The 24,372-nt window shown below is 44.7% G+C and overlaps 1 long non-coding RNA gene across 1 annotated transcript in view; it reads right to left on the reverse strand.

Annotated features, from left to right (window-relative positions):
* Positions 1-15,349: 15,349 nt before the first annotated feature.
* Positions 15,350-24,372, reverse strand: part of LOC140599228 (uncharacterized) — a 33,925-nt gene continuing 24,902 nt past the window's right edge. The window contains exons 2-3 of the long non-coding RNA XR_012001913.1: positions 23,910-24,181; positions 15,350-15,541 (exon numbers count right to left, since the gene is read on the reverse strand). This is a non-coding gene — a long non-coding RNA (uncharacterized lncRNA). The remainder of the gene's footprint in view (positions 15,542-23,909; positions 24,182-24,372) is intronic.

Raw genomic sequence — 24,372 nt, forward strand, 5'->3', positions numbered from 1 at the left:
GAAAGCAGCTATATGTCAGACGGCTCTGTGGAGAAAGGTGGTGGCTATCTACCTGTGTAAGTGATGTGGAGAAGAATCATCTTCCATTCTCTGGTGCTGCCTTCTAAAAGCTCAACAGGACAGTTTTTTATTTTTTATTTATTTTATTTTATTTTTTATTTGAGAGAGAGAGAGAAAGAGAGGCAGAGACACAGGCAGAGGGAGAAGCAGGCTCCATGCACCAGGAGCCCGATGTGGGATTCGATCCCGGGTCTCCAGCATCGCACCCCGGGGCCAAAGGCAGGTGCTAAACAACTGCGCCACCCAGGGATTCCTCAACAGGACAGTTTAATGGAGAAATGAAAATCAGCAGTAGACTCCTCTGCATTTATTTATTTATTTTTAAAGATTTAATTCATTTATTCATGAGAAACACAGAGAGACAGACAGAGGCACAGAAACAGGCAGAGGGAGAAGCAGGCTCCATTCCATGCTCCAAAGGCAGAGGGAGAGCCTGATGTGGGACCCGATCCCGGGGCCCCAGGACCATACCCTGGTTGAAGGCAACGCTAAACGGCTGAGCCACCCGGGCTGCCCAACTCCTCCACATTTAGACAGTGGCCTTTCCTTAGGGATGGAAAAATTGAGGTCCAGAGGTACTACTCCCAAACTCTGTCTTCTCTCCTCTAACGGGATAGATCATAATCCTTCACCCAACACATCTAGTTACCTAACTCACAATAAAAGAGTAGTTCTTATGCTTGCTTGGAAATCGGGCAGCAGGAATTGCTTTTTGAAAATTGGCATGTGATAATAGCACCAGCCAGGAGATGGCGATGCGCCTTCCTTTCCTGGAGGGCTCTGCTCTAGGCGGCCACCGAAGGGGCCGAGAACAACTGGGACCTGGCTGGGCCAGCCATCTAGTCAGCCAGGGGCTTCTAGGAAGGAGAGCCCTCAAAACAGCCCTCTGCCTCGGAAGGCCTCATTCTTGTTGGCTGGGTCCCCATGAATCAAATAGTTGTTGCTGAAAAAGATACATTTTTAAGGCTTCAGATGCCAGAGTAACTAGGAATCCAGGGCGGTTGGCAGGTCCACAGTCAGGATATTTATCTCAAATTCAGGGAGTTTGAAAATCTAGGACAGCTCCTTGGCAACCCCGTACTGACAGTCCCTTTGTTCGACTTTTCTTAGGCTTAGACAACAGCTTCCAAGAGCCAACTAGATTTTCTCCAAGATGGAGCCCCACCCTGGCCAGCCTTCTACCACAGGAATTATTAGTCTGGGCTTTGGGGTTCACCAACCCCTGTCACTGGGTGTAAAATTGTACTGGGTTGAAGGGGGGTGGTGTGTGTGCTGATAGATATTTACAGTTTCTGGAGAGAAAGCTCATTGTTTTCATCTGTCTCTCAGAGAGCTGCATGATTCAAAAAAGGTTGAAAAAAACTACTCTGTGTGGCACCTGGGTGGCTCAGTGGTTGAGCGTCTGCCTTTGGACATGATCTTGGGGTCCTGGGATCGAGTCCCACATCAGCCTCCCCGCAAGGAGCCTGCTTCTCCCTCTGCCTGTGTCTCTGCCTCTTTCTCTGTGTCTCTCATGAATGAATAAATAAAATCTTTTTTTAAAAAATTCACTCTAAAAATCTTCCCAGCTTTCTCTCCTAGAAGCCTCACTGATTCTTCACCCCAATGAGTCCCCTGAGATACTCCACTTCTCCATTTTACGCTGAGAGGCGTACACCAGTCAGGAACTGACCGGGAGAGGAAACATCCTCAGCTATTTAACAGAGGAGGCGGTATAAGAATCGTTGACAAAGAAACCACATTGTTGACTAGGTGACTGAGGAGGCAAAACCAGGACACGAGGGTGTCATGGAGGTAGCAACTGCAGGAAGCAGCCACTCCCCGTGCGGGTAGGTGTGGGGAGAGGTGGGAATTATCACAAACTTAGAAACCGGAAACTCAGACTTTGAGGAGGAGGCCCTGCTCAGCTGAGCTGGCTTCTGCGATCTGGAGAGGGACCCAGGGGGACCTGGTGTCTCCTGGGAGAGGGGAGTGCAACGAGGCTGCTGGTGAGCATTGGGAAAACATAGTTGCAAGTGCCACTAGGAGGGGGGGCGGCCACTGCCAGGGTGGCAAGGGGGCACTAGCGTGACATCAAAGGGACAGGAACCCCACAGGAAGCAGATCGGAAGGAACACGTTCTTTCTCCTCCAGCTTTGCTCTCTCCCTCTAATGCTTCCCATCGAAGAGCTAACATGGAGCCTGCAGGCAAAGCCACAATGTGGTCTGTAGAGGCCGGGCATCACAAGGCTGAGCCCGGAAGGGCGGGTTTGGATCTGAGAGATAATAAGTTCAAAAGGTCTCCCAAAGCATTTTGTCTACTGTAATAGTCACAGACACTATGCAATCTGTTCATCCCAAGGATTTCAAACTCTTAATAGATTCATCCTTGGGCAGTATTGGGGGGGCACATATGGTGGATTCATAGACCAAGTTTGGGATTTCCCATGGCAGGCAGTAGCAGCCATCTGCTTGCATGGTCTTGCAGCCAGGGGAGCAGTGGTAGCTTTGACCATTTGTAATCTCTGGTCAGGATAGGTTTCTAAATTGGGTGGGGAACAACAGATAACTCCTTGATCATAGCCCCATGGTAGCTGCAGGCACTGGTCTATTTATATATTTGGTGTCACCTCTCCAGTGATGTTTTCTGGGGTTCTGAACCAGAGTCCATCTCATACACAACAACCCACTCTTTCCTTGGGCACTAGGAAATCTCCCAATATTGAAAACATGACTCATGGAGGATAATCAAAGCAAATTTGTTTTGGTCTCCCACAGTCCTTTCTTATCCATTTAGGGGAATGAGCTCTTCATCTGCCCCAGATAAAATTTAGGGCATGCTCCATGATTTTTTAGTCACAGTAATACCAACACCCATCTGGGCACTTCAAAACATATAGGATGCATTTAATAGTTGGAATATTCTTGATGTGCCCTGTCCCACATCAGGCTAATACCAACACCAGGTAATACCAGGTAATACCAACACCCATCTGGGCACTTCAAAACATATAGGATGCATTTAATAGTTGGAATATTCTTGATGTGCCCTGTCCCACATCAGGCTTATTTAAAGGTGGAAAGAAAGGGCCTAAGGGAAGGGGTATATGGTCAGGTGCTAACACTTTTCCTTCACCTTACCCTGCTTACTAACCATGAGTCCTAACTCTTTCAGAGCTAGCATTCTGGAATTGAGAAGAGGCGAAGGGATCAGGGGAGTTCTCCCTTGACTGGTCTTAGCATGCTGATTTATCATCTGCTCTGCTCTCTTTGGACTTGGCAGGTGTTTGAAAGCTGACTCTCACAAGCTCTTTTGGATGATCTTCACTCCCAATTACTGAGGATCTCTCTCCTAAAGTTTGCTTCATAGGACAAATATTCTCTATTCTGGTCACCCACTTACTCCTTCATCAGCCTCTGCAAATGTGGTGACACCTTAGGCTTCTCTCTCAGATGTTTGTCCCTCCCTGCAACCATTTTGGACAGATCTAAGACAATCTTTCGCTGCTGCTGGTAAGGGGGGAACCCTTTTCTCTACCCTTTTATATTCAGTGACTAGAGCCTGCAAATTAAAGTGACAAAAGACAGATGAACAGGAGAGAAGGTCTCTGTTTGTCTTATGGGAAGGGAGAGGGGACTCAAACGAAAAGGAGTGAGAATCCCCAAAAGCAGTTAAGCCTGGGAGCTTATATACCATTTTAACAAAGAGTGATAATTTTTTTAAAAATGTATTTTACTAATTTATTAATGAAAGACACACAGAGAGAGGCAGAGACATAGGCAGAGGAAGAAGCAGGCTCCCTGCAGGGAGCCTGATGTGGGACTGGATCCCAGAATCTCAAGATCACGCCCTGAGCCAAAGGCAGATGCTCAACCACTGAGCCACCCAGGTGTCCTGAGTGATAAATTGTGAAGTGACAAGACAAGTTAAAAAAGGGAGTTGGGCTTCCATGGGTGGTAAATTGTGGAAGATAAATATACAGGGAAAACTAATAGGATATAAGGCTTATTTTAGTAAGGCTTCTTATGCAGATTCAAGTCAATGCTCCTAGCAGTTATGAAAGAGAGAGGAGGGGGCACAGTGTGAAGGGAAACGTATGCCTTGCTTTTACAAGAGAGGGCAGAAAGGTCCTCTTGTGTGCTCTGTTTCCTAATTGTTTTTGGCTCAAAATAATCCATATGTCAAAGTGGCATATTTTAAGGTGGCGTATTCTGATCTCTTTTGCTGCCCACAACGTTGTGACAAACGTTGAGAGCACAGGCTGTCACTGACCTTCCCCTTTACTCCTCAAAGCTGTAGTCAGCCCATTGCTTGTCCATCAGATTTTCTATGTGGGAATTGGACACCTGTGCACTGTGTCCTCTAAATCTCTCAATGGACATGATGGGTCCCCTTTCTCTAAGCTTGTGAAAAGGGTCCTATACTCCCTTCTCTCTTTTAAGGGTGAGACTGGGACTCATGGTATACCAAAAATGTTGTTCAAAAATCCAATTTTCTCACCTCCAAATTCTTAGCCATTTTATTACCATGAATGAGGGTGCAGAAATCACAAAACTGGTTTTCTTTAACCACCTGCCTTCTTTCTAAAGCCTGCATGGAGGTCCAACACCTCATTTTAGAATGTGATCTCTGTCGTCTTTGTCAGAAATTTCTATTTTAACATCTCGTTACATGTGTACGTTTGAGAGAAATGAACAAAGTAACCGAGTTGTTTTATTATTCCTAAAGCATCCATACTCTTAAAGTTTCCAAACCTGAGTAAAATGGCTGGAATAGGTCTTTTTCGGTCCATTAGGAACTGTTTAGATAGAGCGGAGATGCTGCAAAACTTCCCTCAGGCCTTCGGAATCATCTCTCAACAGAAATCACTAAACTGTTTCTAATCCCTTGTAAAAGTATCGAGAACTCTGGGACTACTTTGGAGAACTATCCTCCTCTTCGCTGGCTTACCATGAGGATTAAATGAGATCATGTGTGTGAAAAGTATTTTTTAATTTTGTAAACTAGAAGGCACAATGCACAGACATGCAGGGGACTGTCACGATTATGGATACTTCAGGGGACCTTGACTATCTAGAAGTTCTTGAGACAGTTCTAAGCAGGCACTTAACAGTTCAAGGAGGAAATTTTGCTCATTAAAAATAGATCCAGAGCAAACAATGGGGCTATTTGGCAAGTGTTTCTGAGAAACAAAAAAATACACCTAGAGTATATATTAGCAACACTGGGAGATTACTGTGGAGCTGGCAGGCAGGGCCCCAACTACGTGCCCTTGGCTTACCCCAGGGTCACCTGCAACCCGTTCCCCACACACCAACAACTTCTGGCTTCTTGCAGCCTGCAGGTGTGCTCTGCCCCGGAGCATGCTGGCCCCAGAGGTTAGCGGGGATGACTGCTCCAGGGGCAACCCTTCCTCCATGGGGGAATGGGCTGTGAGGGTCCCCAGGGATCATCCTGAGACCTGTTCCAGTTTCTCAAAGGGACCCGGTGGGATCCAGCCCCCTTCTTGTCAGTGGAAACCTGTTCATTCATAGTCTTGCCTCCCTTCCCTGCCTCATGTTTCTCATTCTCTCACAGAGCTTTCTGGGATCACCACCTCAACTACTCGCAACCTGAATCTTGGCCCCGAAGAAGTCTGCATTCAGGGGAAGCCACTCGAGCTAAAGGCAGAGGAGCCCCGAGGGCTTATCTCTGGCAGGAAATATATATCGCACTAACTGAAATAGTAGCTTCTGTGTAAACCTGGCAACGGGGTAGAAATTGCTAAATGACCATAATAAGTGGCAGTTGTTGATTGCTTCGTTCATGATCCCAAGCTCTTGTCACACGCCTCAGTCACAGCCGTTGTAGAAGCGGCTGCTCTTACTCCGTCTTATTTTGCAAGTGAGGAAACAGGCACAGCGAGCTCTGCAAGGCCATGTAACTTGTATATGGCAGAGCTGGGATTCTGACTCTGGCAGTTTGGTTCTAGAACCCATACTCACATCTATCACTGTGCTTTTCAAACTACTGAACACCGCGAATAAGCAAAGAGCCAGGGTGCCTGGCACCATTGGCCCCTGCGTGAGAGGGAGCCCTAACGCCCGGGTGGCTGAGAGACAGAGGCCATGGTAAGACGAAAGTAGATTAGAGAATTGGAGGCCTGAATTCAAAACCACAATTCTACTCCACTTACCAGTTGAGTGACCTTGAACAAATCACGTCTCTGACCTTCACTTTAAATCTTATACATAACATGGGTGGTGGTGGGTGGTGAAAAATTATGTCTGACTCATGGTTTTGTGGTGAGGTTCAAAAGAGAGGGTGCAGAGCCCTGGGCAGATTCTGACCCTGATGGGCAATTTTGGGTGCTATGACACTGTGGCCACAAGCTCTGAAATCTGCCCCCTACAGATCACTATCCCCTTTATCCCACCTCCGAGGGCTCAGGACTCTTAATGGCTGCCTCCCTGAAGAAGTTAATATGATGTAGGTAACAGAGGATGGACCTTGGGAATCTGACATGGATTTGAATCTCAGAATCCTTGCTGTTTCCTTTTCTTCTTCCTTTTTTTCTTTTTTTAAGATTTCATTTACTTATTCATGAGAGACACCGAGAGAGGCAGACACAGAGGCAGAGGAGGAAGCAGACTTCCTGTGGGGAGCCTGATGTGGGACTCGATCCCAGGATTCCAGGATCATGCCCTGAGCCAAAGGCAGATGCTCAACCACTGAGCCACCCAGGCACCTCGATCCTTGCTGTTTCTACTTGTTTTCTTTTTTGAAATAACTGTGGGCAAATTATTTAATCTCTTTCAGGCCTCTGTTTTGTCACCTGTAAAATGGGGATAATAAAACCAGACTATGGAAACAGTTAACTGGGCAATGGACATAAGGAGCTTAGCACAGCCAGCACTGGCCAGTGCTAGGAACATGGTAGTTACTGTTACTACTCTTGCTTTTACTAGAGAAAAACACAAGCCCCATCCAAAGACTGGAAGAAAAAAAGGGTGATTTGACATGATATATATAAGAAGAGAATTATTAGCTGTTTCCATCTACTTAAGACAAAGTGAGAAAGCCTCAATCTGTCATTGCATTCCTGCTTACTTTCAAATTCTATACATCATGCTGCAGAAAACCGTAAAGAATTCTGAAGAGGAATCCATTTTGGAAACCATTATTAAAAGCAACAATGATGCAACACAAGAGTATAATCTATAGTGGCGAACCCACATGAATTCCTAAAACATAAACCGAGCTTTGAGTTCTGAGTCTTGCTCCCTCCTCACAAACAAGCAAGCCTAGTGTCTGGAGGAGGGGAGCGGGCAGTGCAATGTGCTGAATCTGGAAAAAGACAGTGGGGGCTGGATGGCCGCCCTGGGCAGCCAGGCGTGGACTTTGGAAGGAGCAGGGCTGGGGCAGAAGTGTGGGCGAAAGGGGTGAGAAGATGGAAGACACCCGTGGGAAATGGTGAAAAAGTAAGCTGGCCCTGGCCTCCTACCTTGGGACAGGAGCCTCTTCACCTACCCCAGGGGCTCAGGGAGAGGCCCTGGGCTTTGCCGGGCTGCGGTGCCTGTTGGAGCTTCTGTACTTGTTCATTTGTCAGGTTTGAAAGAACAGAGAGAGCACTAACGTTTTCCCAGCCTCTGGAAGTGAAAGAAGAAAGAGTTCTTTACTTGGGGGGCCATGTCCTGAATGCTAGAGGTCAGTGTTTGCAACTGATCCATGTGGGCGCGGGCTTCTAATTATTTCCTGGATAACCTGTTATCTATTAGCCATCAGGCTGCTTGCCAGAACATGCAATGTCTCCAGAGTTCCTGGTCTGGATTCTGAGGACGGGATTTTTTTGTTTTCGTTTCTGTTTTGTTTTGTAGGGAGGTAGGAATCGGGCACAGGCAGCTGTAAGTCCCATTCCTGTCCCCCTGGCCTTAGCCCGGGCGGGAAGAGAGAACGCGGAGGGGAGTTAGGGACAAACAGGGCTAGGCAGGGCTAGGTAGGGGGCCACAGAATCAGCTCACAGAAATCCCCCAGATGCTGAGGTGTCAGGAAGCCAGAGATAAGGGAGCCAGCCAGCCCAGCCTGCCCTAGGTGTGGGAGGGGAGGGTGTCTTTTTATGACAGTCCTCTGTGACCAACAAAGAATAACCAGACCCCAAAGAAGAAGTAAGCCATTAAGGATGTTATCACCAGTCTTAACTCAAACCAAGACAGCACAAGAATCTCAAGGCCACAAGCTTCCCAGCCAGCTTTCGACAAAAGACCAGCCCCACAAGCCCTCAGCGGCAACCCTGTGGGGACCCCCTCACTTCTGAGAGCTTTCTCTATACCTTTACTTAATACATTTCTGTCCCTTTACTCACTCTCCTGTGTCCGCGAGAGTCATTCTTGGAGTCGGTGAGACAAGAACCAAGCTCTCCCGTATCCGAGGAACCCAGGACCTCCCGCCCTCCCCCGTGGAACCTGGCAGGGTCTCCTCTTTCCTCTGGCTCCTTGGCTCACATTACTTTGGGAGACTCAGCTTTATTGTAGGCTTCTGGAAAAGCTTCTGAGAGAAATGTCTTTCTGGGCCGATATCGCTTGCTTAGAGAACAAGAAAGTCTTCAAGTAATCTTCGGTTAGGGGGAAGGATGGAAGGGACACGTCAGAATTGAACAGGCCAGTTCTGCTGAGCAGGGGCAGAAGTTGGCCGTCACCCATGGAGCCCCGTAGCCTCGGCCATCACTCACACACACGGCCTCTATGTTTGTACTCAGGCACAATGAAGCGTCATCACATAAGAGGGGCACCTTCTTTTTCTTGTCATAAAGGTAGCACGTGTTCATTACTTAACCAGTTAGAAACTCTAGAAAAGCGCTAAGCAACCAACACTCGAAATTTCATTCCTCTGAGATAATCACTCAGGGTTGAGAGAATAAAAGGAAGTAGTTTGAATTTTTAAGCCTTAGACACTCAGAACGGACCTATGGGTCGAGACTCAGACCTCCTCTGTGGAAAAGGTGCTACCTGGGGGTTGGTTTCTGTGGTTTCGGAGGAAGGGGCCCTTCGGGCTGGAAACCAGGGCTCCGAGAGGGGGTACCCGCTGGCTAGAGCAGGGGTTGCCCAAGTAGTGTAATGAGGCTGTTGGAGGAACTGCGAGCTGCTAGGAGAAGGCACTGTGGCCTCTGGGGTGGCAGGTCGCTGGAGTGAGACTCTGGGAATCGCTGCTGCGAAGGAAGCAGGAAGGACAGCCCTTTGTCCCTCCTGCAGCCCTGTAGCCCCCTGTCCGCAGGTGGGGGGCACAGCCCCACCCAGAGGTCTCGGGCACAGCGGAAATGTGGTCTGCAGGGCAGAGTAAGAGAGGGTGGGTTCGCAACTGAGAGGCTGTATCAGGTGTGTTTGGGTTTTTTTTTTTTTTTTTAGGTGTGTTTGGGTTTATCTGCTCTTATTTGTGTTCCTTCCTCCTGTCCTTTATGTAATTCATTTTTTAAAACATGTAGAACATTGATGTACTTCCCAAGAATCAAAACTGTACACCAAGATATACACGGAGAAACATCCATATGCCCCTCTTCCTCTACTCCTTGTAGGGATTCCACTTCAGTGTTTTCCCATTTAAAAAAAATATTTATTTATTTATTCATGAGACACAGAGAGAGAGGCAGAGACAAAGGCAGAGGGAGAAGCAGGCTCCCCTCGGGATGTGAGACTTGGTCCCAGGACCCTGGGATCATGACCTGAGTGGAAGGCAGACACTCAACCACTGAGCCACCAAGGTGCCCTCCCATTTCTTTAATGTATGTGTGGTTTTTCATTTTGTCCTTTTCAAAATTTAGCAGATACTTAAGTTTTCTTATGCCCTTTTATCTTTGATACAAAAGTACATTATTTATAATTGTTTGCACTTTGCATTTTTCATTTATTATCTTCTGGAAATCAGGTCATAGAGATTTTCCACATGGTTTTGTTTTTAATAGCGCTTCAACCAAATGTCATTGTTTATTTAACCAATCTTCCATGTTTAGGTATTTAAGGTATTAATATATATATTTTTTGAAATAGATAATGTTCCAGGAACAACCTAGTACCTGAATATTTTTAAATTGTTGGGAGTGGGGGCACCTGGTGGCTCAGTGGTTGAGCGTTTGCCTTTGGCTCAGGTGGTGGTCCCAGAGTCCTGGGATCGAATCCCACATCAGGCTCTCCCTGCGGGGAGCCTGCTTCTCCCTCTGCCTATGTCTCTGCCTCTCTCTGTCTCTCATGAATAAATAAATAAAATCTTTAAAAAAAATTTGTTGGATGTGTACCTTCAGGGTAAATTCCTAGAAGTAGGAAGACTATGACAAACGGTAAACGGATCTGCGTTTCTAAGATATTGCCAAATTCCTCTCCATTTTTCATTCTCACAAGCAATCGATGAGTGCCTGTTTCTCCAGTCTCACCAGCAGAGTATATTGTCAGTATTTCGAATTTTTGCCCATCTGATGAGTGAGAAATGCTATCTTAGTATGGTTTTAATGTGCATTCTCTTATGACTCAAACTCACAACCCTGAGATCAAGAGCGTTATGCTCTGCTCTGCTGACTGAGCCAGTCAGGTGCTCCTCTTCTCTAAAGTTTTATTGTGACAGATTTTATATACCATAAAATTCACTTGTTTAAAGTTGATACAGTTCAGTGGTTTTCAGTACAATCCACAGAGTTGTACAACCATTACCACCATCTAATTTTACAGTATTTTTAACATCCCAGAAAGAAACCCTATACTCGTTAGAGGCCATTTATCGTTCTTGCTGTAGCCCTCATGTCTGTTCTGGCCTCAGACCACCACTGATCTCCTTTCTGTCTGTATGAATTTATCTGTTCTGGATATTTCATATAAATGGAATCATACAATATGTAGTCTTTTTTGACTGGCTTCTTTCACTTAGCATAATGTTTTCCAGGTTCATCCATGTTGTAGCATGAATCAGAACTTCATTCCTTTTTGTATACAAATAACAATCTATTGTATATGATCTCACAATTTGTTTACCCAGTCATCTCTTGGTGGACATTTAGATCGTTTCCATCTTTGGGGTATTGTGAATAATGTTTAGATGGATATCTTTGAGCGAGTGTTTGTGTAGACAGATGTTTTGATTTCTTGAGCTGATGCCAAGAGTGGAGTTCCGGGATCATATATTTAGCCTCTTGAAGAATTGCCACACTGTTTTCCAAGGTGGTTGTGCCATTTTTTTTGAATTTTTTCAAATGCTTTCTTATCTTTTAGGGTGAAATCATATGTTTTTTCTCGTTAGACCCATTCAAATGGTGACTTATGTTAATGGTTAATAGTGAATGACCCTTGCATTCCTAGGATAATCCCACGTAAGTTATTTCTTGACGCCATCTGAGTTTCAGTTTTGCTATCTGTAAATTGCAGGTAATACTAGTATCTACTCTCATAGGGTTGTGAAGATTTAAGGAGATAATGACTGTGAAGTGCCTTTTGCAGTGCTCAGCATAGAATAAATGCTCAATAAATATTAGCTATGTATTTCTACCTATACAGAGCTTCCCTCAAAACCCAGGACATTTCCCAGATGCAAAGTCTGAGCCAACTAAATTTCTGTGGAGAGAGATTTCCTGTGGGAAGCAGTGCACCCAGTAGTTAAGGGCTGTGATTGTGTGAAATTCAAAGAGGACTTGAACTGCCTTCATTTCGACCTCAGTCTGTACTGTCTAACTGACCAAGTTCTTTCTGGCTCATCTCTTAACTCAGGCAAAAGACCCTGTGGACAAAGCATCCCTTGTTGGGAAACTAAACTACCCCCTCAAGCAGCAAGGACTGCGCTGAACCAGCAAGACTCTGGGTGACTGACCCTAAGACAATGACCAATCTGACCTTCACTGCCCACCTATGTGTACCCACTGACCTTTGTCCCACATATTTCTCATATAAACCTGGAAGTATTTTCAGCACTTTGGAAACAGTCTTTGAGACAGGACACTCGTCCTCTGTCTTCCCAGTGTTGGCCTCACTGAAGTAAATCCCTTTCTTGTTTCACCACCACTCGTCTGCCTTTGGATGTGTCTGCAGAAAAATGGCTACACCTGGTCTGTTTGGGGGTCACTGGAGCGAAGTGCCCTTGTATCCTGGCTCCTCTGCAATATAACAAGAAATACGTTTGGTCTTGGTGCCCAGTTCCTCAGACAGAGCTCCTAGAGAGCTTTGCAATTCCTTCAGTGATTGGGGTGGCAGGGGAGTCTTTTGTTATTTATAATAAGCCCCAGCCAACCACAACTGCATTATGCTAATGAGGTGACTCCTGCAGGGTGGAGGCTGCTTGTCTGAGAAGCTGACCTTGTGATCAGAGGGTCTGAATTTTCAGCCCCACTTGTGATCTCCAGTTGCATAGGGGCTGGAAATGGAGTTATCCACCAAAGGCCGATGATTTAATCAAGCATGCGTATTTAATGGAACCACAAAAACTTTAAATGAAGGGGTTCAGAGAGATTCCAGGTTGGTGGTATATCCATCCGCATGCCAGGAGGGTGTCATACTCAGGATGGATCTGGACCTCACTCTACAAACCTCTTATCTGGTTATTCGTGTGTATCCTTCAAAAAAAACCATTAACAGTACTTAAAGTGTTTCCCTGAGTTTTGTGAGCTGTTACAGTAAATTATTGAAATCAAGGAAAGGGTTATGGGAACTTCAGATTTGTTGCCAAGTTAGACAGAAGTGTAGGTCACCTGGAGACCCATTACTTGTGGTTGGCATCTGAAGTGTGGGTATGTCTTATGGGACAGAAACCTTAACCTGGTTAGTGTCAGAATTGAATTAAATTATAAGATACCCATGTGGTGTCCCCAGAGAACTGGAGAATTGCTTGTTGTGGGAAACCCACACATTTGGTGTCAGAAGTGTGAAGGGTTCAGGCACTGGAATTCAGCAGGCGTGAGTTGGAATCCTGGGTTTATCACTTACCAGCCCTGTGTCTTCGGTTATGTTTTGCTTAACCTCTCAGAGCTTCACTTTTGTCATCTGGAAAATAGAGGTATTAAATGTTTACTTCATTTGCCTGCTGTATGAATTAACCAAGATCATTTATGCAAAGCACTTACCCCACAGTAATAACATACAGTGAAATAGACCTTGAGGCAGGTGGAGTGGGGATAGTCTGACAAAAGAAGAATGTCATGGAGTGGCAGTATCCTAACGCAGAAAGAACTGATTCAGCCAGAGTAAACCAACTCTTTCCCACTCTTCTTTCCTCTCAAAAATGGAATTAATGTTTCCTAACAACATTAAGCAGTGTGGTATGATGGTATGATGGAAGGAGCATTAGCCAGGGACACTTGGATTCCAGTTTTCCTTCTTCCAGGAATGGCTGCCTAACCTGGGATAAATCACTGTCCAACTATATCAATGGCTTCCAAGGTTTTGATCACATCCTAAAACAAAACTTGTATTTTATACCATGGTCAAATACTCATGGATCTATATACAAAAAAGTTAATAATACTTACTTTTACTGTTGGAGTATTCTATTAGTTTTCTATTTTTGTGCTACAAATTACCACAAACCAAGTGGTTTAAACAACAAATATTTATTATCTCTGTTTCCATGGGTCAGGGTGCAGGCACAGTGTAGCTAGATGCTCTGCTCGAGGTCTTACCAGGCGGCAGTAAGGTGTCAGCTGGTACTGCCATCCATATGAAGCTCAGGTTCTCTTCCAAGCTCCCACGGGTGTTGGCAGAAGTCATTTCCTTGCAGCAATAGAATTCACGGCAGTTTGCCTCTTCTGTGAGGCCCACAGGAGGTCCTCTCTTGTAAAGAGTTAACCTGATTAGGTCAGTCATATCCAGGATAATCTCTCTTTTGATTATCTCAAAGCCAGCTGATTATGGGCCCTAATTATTTCTGCAAAATCCCTTCCTTTGCTGGATAACTACCATAATCTTGGGTGTGATATCCCATCATCTTCTCAGGTCCTATCCACACTCAAGGGGATTATGTGAGGTCATTGGGGGTCCTCCGAGATTCTGCTTACCACAAATGTGTTATACTCTGACATTTCTACTCTTTTCTTTCCTTTAAAAAATTAGATTTTGCCACCAATTAATGGCTTGGGACCGCTAGCTTGAAAACACTTGCACTGGATGAATTTCAAGGACCAAAAAATCAATGCTCTCAGGCATAGACCAGATCTGTGGGCATCTGAGGGCTCTGGCCTTGGGGGCAGGAGGCAATTGTATTAAAACCTTGTGCAGGGAGCTTGACAGTATCAGTGCTGACTGAGTTTCTTTGGCTCTGGTCTCACAGAGAACTCCTGTCCTTCCAAGTTGGGAGGTGAGCCTCTTAGCATGCTGGGAAGTTTATCTGGACAACTCCCAAGGGAAGGGAACAATCAGGCCAAACCCAGAAGCAGCCAGCTGTCTTGGATTCACCTGGCTCATCAGCGCAAAGGAATGCCTGAGAGGCAGGGCGGTGTGGGGAAAAAGGAAACAGGCCTAGGCCGAACTCAGCCACCAGCTATGTGACCTGCCCAGGACCATTCTTCTTTCTGGGCCTCAGTTTCCACCTCTGATACGGGGATGTCTCAGGACCCTTACCATTCAGAACCTTTATGAGTCTGCAAGGAAGCAGAATTGCCACTTCTGTTGGAAGCTGAGGCAGGAAGGTGACTTCATTCTACTGGCCAATGACCAGTGTGCTCCAGAAAAGCTTAGCTGTGAGAAGCCAGAATGTGAACTCCCTCGGAGCAGGACTTCTCTACCTTTGGGTTTCTGCCCAGGCATAGAGCCTGGCACCTAAATCTTTGTTTAGTTGAACAAAGAGACTCTGGAATGAGGTTTTTTTTTTGTTGTTTTTTTGTTTTTTTGTTTTTTTTTTGTTCTTGTGGGGGAGGATGTTTATTTTGTTTTAGTTGTGGCCTCCAGATCCCACTGCAAAAGGCACCAACCTAGGCTCATGGAAAGGACCAACCATGAGTGTTTCAGTCAGTGGGGCTGTGAACTCTACCTTGTTAAGAACGTTAAAAGAATTTAGAATTCTTTCTATTCAGAGGGAGTTGGGACCATGGGATGGTGCCAAAGCCAGGAGACATGAGACAAGAATGTTGGTTTCTTGGGTGTGAGGCTTCGGGCATCTGCAGGGCATTATAGCACCTCATCTCCTATTAGAACCACCCTCATCTCCTGTCTGGGTGGGAAGGTGAGGTAGGAACCAGAAAGGGAGGGAGAGAACTTATGGGCTGGACTGGCAAATGGGGAAAGAGGTAGGGATGTGAGGAGGGAAAGGAGGTAGTGGGGGACGAAAAGCAAAGGAAAAAGATTGTTTGTAGCAATAGATTTTATTCTGGGAATTTTCAAAGGCAACCCCCAACTAAAATAAAGCCCTACAAAACCCAAATACCACTCCCCCTTTTTCCCAACAAGAACTGGTGAGTAAGTGCAGTAAGCACTGAACAGGGCACCCAATAATCCATTTTGGGATCAGTTTAAGAGATTAACCATCCATGTAGAGGATCCTTCTGGGCTTCAGAATTAGGCAGCCCTAAAAAAAAAAAAAGACAGCCCTAAGACAAACAAATTTGCCAGTGTCAGCATTTAGCAGCAATAAATATGTCATCTACTGGTTAACTCATGTGTGACCCATGAGTCCTCAGCTGGGGTATTACAGGCCCCCTCAGATGCCCCCCTTGGTAGAAAACCCGGCCTGCTGCTCAGGGCTACCAGGAGGAAGAGGCTTCCTCAGTGAGCCCTCATGTCACACAAAAGAAGGGCAGTTTAAGATGGCTGTGGGATAATGTGGCCCCTTTCTCTCTAAGGACATCCTGCCCCTTTCAGAGGAGACCACTGTGAGGTGGGCGGAAGGAATGTGTCCTGGCCTCTGTGGGAGCTGCTGAGTCAGCCGCGAGGCCACACAGATTGGACAGGGTGGAAGGCAGCCTCGCATGACTCATCAAGGGGCTGTTTCACTGCCACAAGGCCAGGCCAGAGAAGCACACACACACACACACACACACACACGCACACACACACAGGGGCTCACACACACACACACACAGGGGCTCAGAGCTGAGCTCAGAAAGCCCTCAGCATTGCACACCCAGGGCATGGGGCACAGAAGCCTGAGGAGAGGGTGTGTATTCCAGCCTCTCAGTGAAGAGAGCATGGTGAGTGTGTAGGGGAAGGGCCCTGAGGACTCTCCTGACCCCAGTGTTGATTTCCATCTGGGGGCTACCCAGGGGACCGCCACTTTTCAGTCTTTTTGTGGATCTTTTTGCCTTTGCCACCCGCCCGTATATCAGTGTTTGCATAAGTTCCTCACTTTTAATATTAGCATAAGGAAAGCTAATTAGAATGCTGAATCTCCTACAAAATAAATGCTGTGATGAATTTACAAAGGAATGGATTATCTATTGTTTGGAGTTGTTCTGCCTTTCTTTCCATCAGCAAAGCTTATGGTGAGCCAAGTGTGAACTAAATCTGTTGTTCCATAGTGGAATTGCATGTGGGGTAAGGGCCAGAGGAGTGCAACAGACAATAGGCACAAATAAAATTCGAGAAGGAAGAAATCATTTTGAGGCAGGTGTGTCCAGAAAAGATTTCTTTGAGTTGAGAATTGAACTAGGCTTTGAGCCTGAGGTGATATTCTCTGACATACTTTGTCAGGGCTCCTATGATTTCATCATATAAATTCACCATGATTTATTCTATCAAGTCCCTATTGTGGAACATTTGAATTAGTTCCAATTTTTGGTAAATAACACTATAATGAACATCCTTATACGCACATTTTTACAGACTTAATTTTTTTTAAAGGATGTTTTGCTTCAAAGGGAGTTGTTGAGTCAAGGGCATGCACTAAGTTTTTAAATCATCCTTTCCTTTTCGGATTACCAAACTAAAACACACTCACAATAAAACATTCATACAAAACAAAAGGGTATAGTTTTGAAAAATGAAAGTCTCCTGTAATCCCGTGTCCTGGAAATATTTTCTGATTAGAGCTGGTACTTATTTTTCTAACTTTTTTTTTTTTTTCTAACTTTTTTCAATGAAACACCAACATGTTATAACAGACACACCTCCGAAGACTGACTTTTCCATCATACAATGGACTCCGAAGCCCCTTGCCATGGCTGGACCCCAGGTGGAGTGTGTGGCCTCATGTCTCACTACTCTCCTTTCCTTACTTCATCTCAGCCCATCCTTCTGATTGGAATGTCCTTTCCCCAAATATTCACAAGAGGCCCATCCTCACGTTATTCAGATTTCTGCTCAACTGTCACCATTTCAGAAAAGCCTTCCTGACTACCTACCTAAAATAGCACATCTCATAACACTATTTCTTTTCTTTTCTTTTTTTTAGAGTAGGCTCCATACCTAACGTGGGGCTTGAGCTCACAATCTGGAGATCAAGAGTTGCATGCTCTACTGACTGAGCCAGCCAGGTACTCCAGTACTATTTCTTCATAATGCTTATCATTACCTGACATTTCACATATATATAATTGGCTCATTGTCTGTCTAGAAAGCTCTGTGAAAATAAGGACATTGTCTTGTTCTCTGCACATCCCTAGCACCTGGAAGAGAAACTGGCTTGTAGTAGATGCTCAATATATGCATGTTGAATAACTGAATAAGACGAAACTAAACTATATTTATCATTCTGAAACCTGCTTTTTTACTTAATAGGATATCAAGGACATCTTTTCATGTCAGTGTATAAATCTTTTTAGTCTTTCTAAGGCTCTACAGTAGTATTGGAATTTATTTACCCACTTCTCTTTTGATGGGCATTTGGGTTGTTTACAGTTTCTCAATATTATAGACAGTGTTGCATTACACATCCTTGAATACCTATCCTTGCATGCTTTTAATGTTTTATATCCTTTATTTGAGGTGATGAAAAAGACCTACAGGCATAAATGTCTAGCATAATGTTGGAAATGCAGACATAGTGCTCAGAGATATCTAGCTTGTGGGTAGATTGGAGACTTCTTCACACAGACCTGATCATTGAAGCCATAGGAATCAATGATAAGGAAGGAAATTGAGCAAAGCTCAGAGACATGAATCTTAAACAATATCTGTATTTTGAGGGCAGAAAAAGAAGGGCAGGAAATTATCCATTCATTTGACAAATATGTATTGATTGGTACTTTCTAAAAGTTGAGAATACAACTACACAGCATGAGTGACATAGGCCTTGATGCTGTCTTCTTGTTGCTTGGAGTCTAATGAGGGGAAGGGCACAGAGAATAACAAAAGAAATCAGAAAATCATACTAGGGTGGATTGGACAGGGTGGCACTGACATATAGACTAGAGATTTTAAGGAAAGTGTTCCAGAAGTAATGTTTAAGCTGAGACTGCAGTAGGTAGCAGTTAGCTTGGTAAAAGTTTGAGTTTAGGATTAGGGAAGTATTTCAGGCTAGGGGAAAAGCACTTCTGAAAGCTTGGAGGTATGAGTGAGCATGGCACACCCAGGGAATGAAAGTCTGTGTGGCTGGAGGGTTAAGACTGAGGAGAGTAGTGGGAAGAGAAGGGATGAAGAGGTAGGCAGGATCTCTCTGGGCCATCTTAAAGGGGTTGGCTTCTATTTTAAAGGCAACAAGGAATTTCAAGCAGGGTCGTCTTGTGATCAGAGTTATTTCAGCAAATGACTATGGCCACAGTGTAGACAATGGATTGAAGATGGGTGGTGGTGGTGGTGAGGAAGTGATCAACAATGGAGGGACCTGTTGGGACTCAAGGAGGTGGAGATTTTAGTCTAAACTACAGCAATAGTATGGGGCATGAAGAGCAGTGGATGGATTCCAGAGGCACCTCAGAGGATTAGAAGGTATACTTGATAGGACTTGGTTACAGATTAGATTAGGAGGAGAAGGAAAGTGAGAAATCAAAGATAGTGAACACAGATGATGAACACTTTGTGGCTCACATAACTGAGATAGAAAGATAAGAACTGGTCTGAAGGTGGGCTGAGGATGGCAATTTTAGTTTTGGATACTGAGTGTGAGGTGTATGTGGAATAGCCACGCAGACCAAGTAGACAAAAGAGAGAGAGAGAGAGAGAGATCTGGGCTGGAGGACAATTTATGTGTCATTGGTATCCAGATGGAATTGACATCATTGGCAACTGTGAAGTCCATGAGAACAGGCACTTGTTATATCTTCAGGGCTTAGATAAGGACCTTACTTACAGTGGGTGCTCAATAAATACTTATGGAGTCAAGGAGTAGGTGAGATCATTCAGGGAAAGTGAGAAAAGAAGGAAGCCCAGGACAGAATCCAAAGGAGAGGCTTTTCCTTCTTTTTTTTTTTTTCATGAGGGGAGGCGTTTAATGAGTGCTGGGGACACGGTACAGCCCAGTACCAGAGCACCACGCTTAGCTCGGAAGGAAAACACCAGAACACACGACACCAATCTTGCCTGGAGAAGGGGCTGCTTTTCAGTTGGCTGGAGGAGGGGGTGGAATGTTCCCAGGGCCTTCGGAGGGCAGTGGGGGCCTCAGCATTGGTGGCATGGGAGTTGGGGGGTGCACCCCAGGATTTGAGGGGTGAACTCCAGGAGGCTGGGGGTAGACCCCAGGAGCTGGAGGGTGGACCCCAGGAGCTGAAGGGTGGAAACAAACATCGTACAAGGAGGAAACAGTTATTGGGAGGGGATGCTGGAGGAGGAGGAAGTGTGACCAATATCAGTGCTATCAGGAATAGGTCAAGGGGCCACAAAGATCCAAGAGATTTTGGCAATAAAGTCATTGATAACCTTGGTGAGGTTTTTTACTGATGTATTGGAAACAAAGGCCAAATTTCAGAGGACTAAGGAGTGACCAAAAAGGACGTAAGGGAAAACAATGGGTACATAACTCTTTTAGAAGGTGTCATTGTGTACTAGGTATAAAAGAAAGTGAAAAAAAATGAAAGTGAAAATAAGGCTATTTTTCAAAAAAAAAAAAAAAAAAGGAGATGGAGACAATGTGTTCACGATGTTGAGAAAGAAGAGAAGAAAAGGAGATGTTTAAGATTCCAGAACACGTAAAGCTGATTGTTAGAGAGAGGTCCCCAGCAAGGTGGGAAAAGACAGGACTTCCTTCAAGTTGGAGGAACTACTGTAGGTCAAGGAAGAAATAAATGTTCCATTTTGACCAGAGGAATTATGGTTTTTTTAGATTTGCAGGTGGGAAGTTGGTAGTATTTGTCTGATGGCTTCTAGTCTCTTGAGGCCACCAAACAGTGGCAAGCATGCCTATAAAGGAGGGAAAAACAGTTGTATAAAAAGAGAGGTCCACCAAGGAGATAGAAAGTAACCTGAGCACAACACCACAGAGAGGAGAACCTGAGGACGGATGAGGTACTGGGTCTGGTAAATTGGGGTTTATTCATAATTGAGAAGTTCTGGAAACTGATAGAAGGCAGGCCCTCTACTACAAGAATTACAGAAATGAGCAAACATGTGAGAAGGGAAGCCAGCACTTATATGTGACTGAAGAGAATCCTGGAAGGGGAAGGCAGAGGTGGAGTGGGTGCTAAAGGTCATTTAAATTTAATTCAAGAGGAAAAGAGGAGCCAGATTGAGAGGAAATAAAAAAAATTGGCAGAGGAGTTAACCCTCAAAATGTGGAGGGATCCTTCTCTTTTGTGACAAGAAAGAAGTTACAGAGGATTGGTACATCAGCAAAGAAACATATTGAAGTGGAAGCATGTTGTTGTGATTTATAATAAGAAATATATATTTGGAGTTCATCCTGGTTCCTGGCATGGAGCTCCTAAAACCCTTGTAATTTCCTAAGTGTTAAGAAAACTAGGAGCACCGTCTGTTCTGATGAGGCAACTCTGGGTGGTCTCCTGGGTGAGGGCTCATCACCAGGAAGACCAAGCCATGATTAGAAGCTTGGATTTTCAGCCCTACCCCTTGTCATCCAGAGAGGGGAAGGGTTAGAAATGGAGTTAATTATTGATCATTCCTGTGTGAGGAAGCCTCCATAAAATCCCAGTAGTATGGAGTTTAGAGAGCTTCTAGGCTGGCCAACACATTAATACCTGGAGGGTGACACACCCAACTCCACTGAGACAGAAGCTCTTGCACTCAGCATCCTCCCAGACTGGTGCTCAGTACCTCTTCCTCTGGTTATTCATCTGTCTCCTTTATCATAACCTTTAATAAACTGGTAAATGTATATAAGTGTTTCCCTGAGTTCTGTGAGCTGCTCTAGCAAATTAATCAAACCTGAGGAAGTGGTCACTAAGAAGTACAGGTTTTCACTGGTGTCTTGCTCACAGGGAAGAAAGACATAGCAGGGAAGAATTGGGTTCTTCCTTAACATCAGAAGGAAACTGTAGGTTTTTCCTTTTGTACCTATTTAGCTCAGTGAAATCCCAAAGTAGATGTGTGTGTGTGTGTGTGTGTGTGTGTGTAAATTGGTTCTAAAACATATAAGAAAGCAACACATCTAGAACAACTAAAGCAATATTGAAAAAGAGGAACAAAATGGGAGGGGGGAACTCAAGCTATATGAGTTCAAAACTTACTCTATAACTACAGTAATTGAGACCAGGGTATTGGAGTAAGGATAGTTATAGAGATCAAACTGAAAAAAAGCCCAGAAAAAGACCTACATTTATATGGCTAAGTAATTTTTGACAGCAAGGTCAGCTTGCTTCACTTCTATGGGATGTGTTAGCTTTTCAACAAGTGACAATGGAACAACTGAATTTCCATACTAAAAACAAGAATTTTGCCCTGCATTTCACACCATACATGGACACTAATTTGAGAGAGATCATAGACTTAAATGTAAAAGATAAACCATAAAGCTTCTAGAAGAATAAATAGGAGAATATCTTCAAAACCTTTGAGTAGTCAAAGGTTTTTTTGGGCAACTTGCATAAAACAATAACTATTAAAGAAAAATACCACTCTGATAGATCACATCAAAATTAAAATTTCTGCACCCTTGAGAAAAATTAATTGGCAAACCACAGGCTGGGAGAAAGTGTTTGCAAAACAAAGAATAGTTATTGATAAAATATAAAGCATTTCTACAAATCAATAAGAAAAAAAGTAACTCAGTTTAAAGAGAATGTGCAGATACTTCATAAAAGAAGATATAGAAATGGCTAGTAAGCACAGCAAAGAGGGCTCAACATCACTAGCCAGCAGGGAAATGCAAATTAAAACAAATATATACCAACTAGAATAGCTAAAAATAAAAGACTGACAACACCAAATGTTGATGAGGTTGTGGAGCAACCGGAACACTCATACACTATTTTGGAAGATAGTTTGCCAGTTTCTCATAGTTAGAGAAGCTCATGCACATATGCTGAACCAGCAATTCAACTTCTAGGCATTTACCCAAGAGAAGTCAAAACATATACACAAAAATACTCATGTAAGAATGTTCCTGGCTCTGCTGCTTAACTAGCCGAGTGACCTTAAGCATGCTACTTTACCACTCCCCATCTCTTTAATGTAATGTAAAATGGGGTTAATATCAATGTGCTGAATAATCTAAAGGAGAAATCCTGATGCCATCCATATTCACAATCTTCTCCTGAGAAAAGCAGCACAACTGGTATTTTCCCAGTGTCGTTGCCCTGGCTTGTGCAGCATGCTTTGCTGGTAGCCCAGCTCGACTCCCCTGGGTGCAGAAGACAGGATGAGGTCCGGGTCACAAGGTGGAAGCAACCACACAATGGAGGTCTTGGCTGGGCCAGAGCCAACTTTGGATTTGTCTGGCAAAAAGAGTTCTTCTAAGGAGCTGTTCCTCTAAAGAGCTGTTTCTGCCAAAGGATCCCCTGGGAAAGAAAGCTGGAGCAGAATTCAAATTTGAGATTCAGAATTAGCTAAGTAAATCCAAGAGCCTCCTACTCTCTAGGAGATGGTAGGGTCCCTGAGAAAGCATTTAACATAAATGAAGGAGACCCAAGCCCAACCAAGGGAGGGGAAATGTCTGTGTGAGAGATGGAATGTATCAGCGTTCTTTGTGATGAACCCTCCAACTTCCCTTTGAGCCAGCCATGGCAACCCCATCCCCTTGCCAGAGATTGGTTTAAGAACAGACGCGTACCTAACTCTGGCCAATGAGACATGAATGGAATTCTACAGGGGACTTTTGGAAAGTTTCTGTGCTTCTAAGCAGCAGATACAGGAGGAGTGTCCTTTTCTTCCTCTAGATGTTACTGCATCTTGTTACTGTAAAGGGAACCAGCTGGAGGACAAAGCCAACATCTTGAGGACAAAAAAGCAGAGAGATGAGGACAACCTGTGTCCTCAGTACCTTAAGCCACTCATTGTACTACACCTGGAACCCACAATTTCTGGAATTCCCATTAGGGATATATTATTTCCTTTTACATTTGAATCTGGGTTTTCTGTTACTTGTGGCTAAAGCATCCTAACCGACCGAGCATTGGACTGGAATTCTTGCATTAGCTGAGGAGTGCTTAGAGCTAATAAGATTTGGGTATTAAGGAACTGTAACTGGTATCATCACAGGCTGGTGGCACCAGGACAATGGGGTCATTTAGCCTTCTCTTTTTGTCAGGTGTGACTCTTACTTTACAAACCAGCTGAGCTAGAAATATGTTCCTATGCTTTTTCCATTTAGTCAAAATAAATATGACTCTGAGCCTCCCATCCTGTTCAGTGGACAAATAATTAGTCTGTCATTCTGGGAGCTCAACCCCTTGAAAAAATTGTGCCTCACTGGGCTAAAGTGAGAGGCATCCTGCCCACTCATCAGCCAGGAGCCCACACTGAATTTTCCTTTGGTGCCTCGGGTCTCAGCCAGTTTGGTGATTTTAGTGTTTCTGAGTCCGACTTTGGGGTCCAGGGATCTTTGTTGAGGCTGGAAACCCAATGCCCAAGGCCTGCCTAAGGCGTCACGTCCTCTGAGATCTGGCTCTTACCCAGGACTCCGATAGGTTCTGTTCTCATAATCAGAGTTGTCTTCTCACTTTCTGGTCTCTGAGCACAGTCCTTTCTCTCTCCTTGTCCTTCAAAGCTCTCCCTCCTCCATCATCCTTCTCCCTCAGGGTGTCTGTCTGATTTCCTCAATGAGCCAGGGCTTTTACCAAAGACAGGAAGATCTATTAGCTTCAAGCAGCTTCTGCTTTCAGTCCGGCAAGAAATCCTAGGGCAAGAAAATCCTAAGGCAAAAAGCCTGACTAGCAGTGCCTGCCTGGAAAGAGAAGGCAATGGAAAAACACAGCAAATTTATTAATATGACAATTATCTTGTCACAGATACCTCAGAGATGACAGTGGGGAGCTCAGCCCAGCAGAGGGCTGGCTCCATGCTGAGTGGCAGCCAGCCAACCAATGAGAATGGGACAAAGAGAAAGAAGATGGATCCTGAGTGCCCCGAGGGAAA

Source organism: Vulpes vulpes, chromosome 6 (assembly GCF_048418805.1).
Source record: "Vulpes vulpes isolate BD-2025 chromosome 6, VulVul3, whole genome shotgun sequence".
NCBI lineage: Eukaryota > Metazoa > Chordata > Mammalia > Carnivora > Canidae > Vulpes > Vulpes vulpes.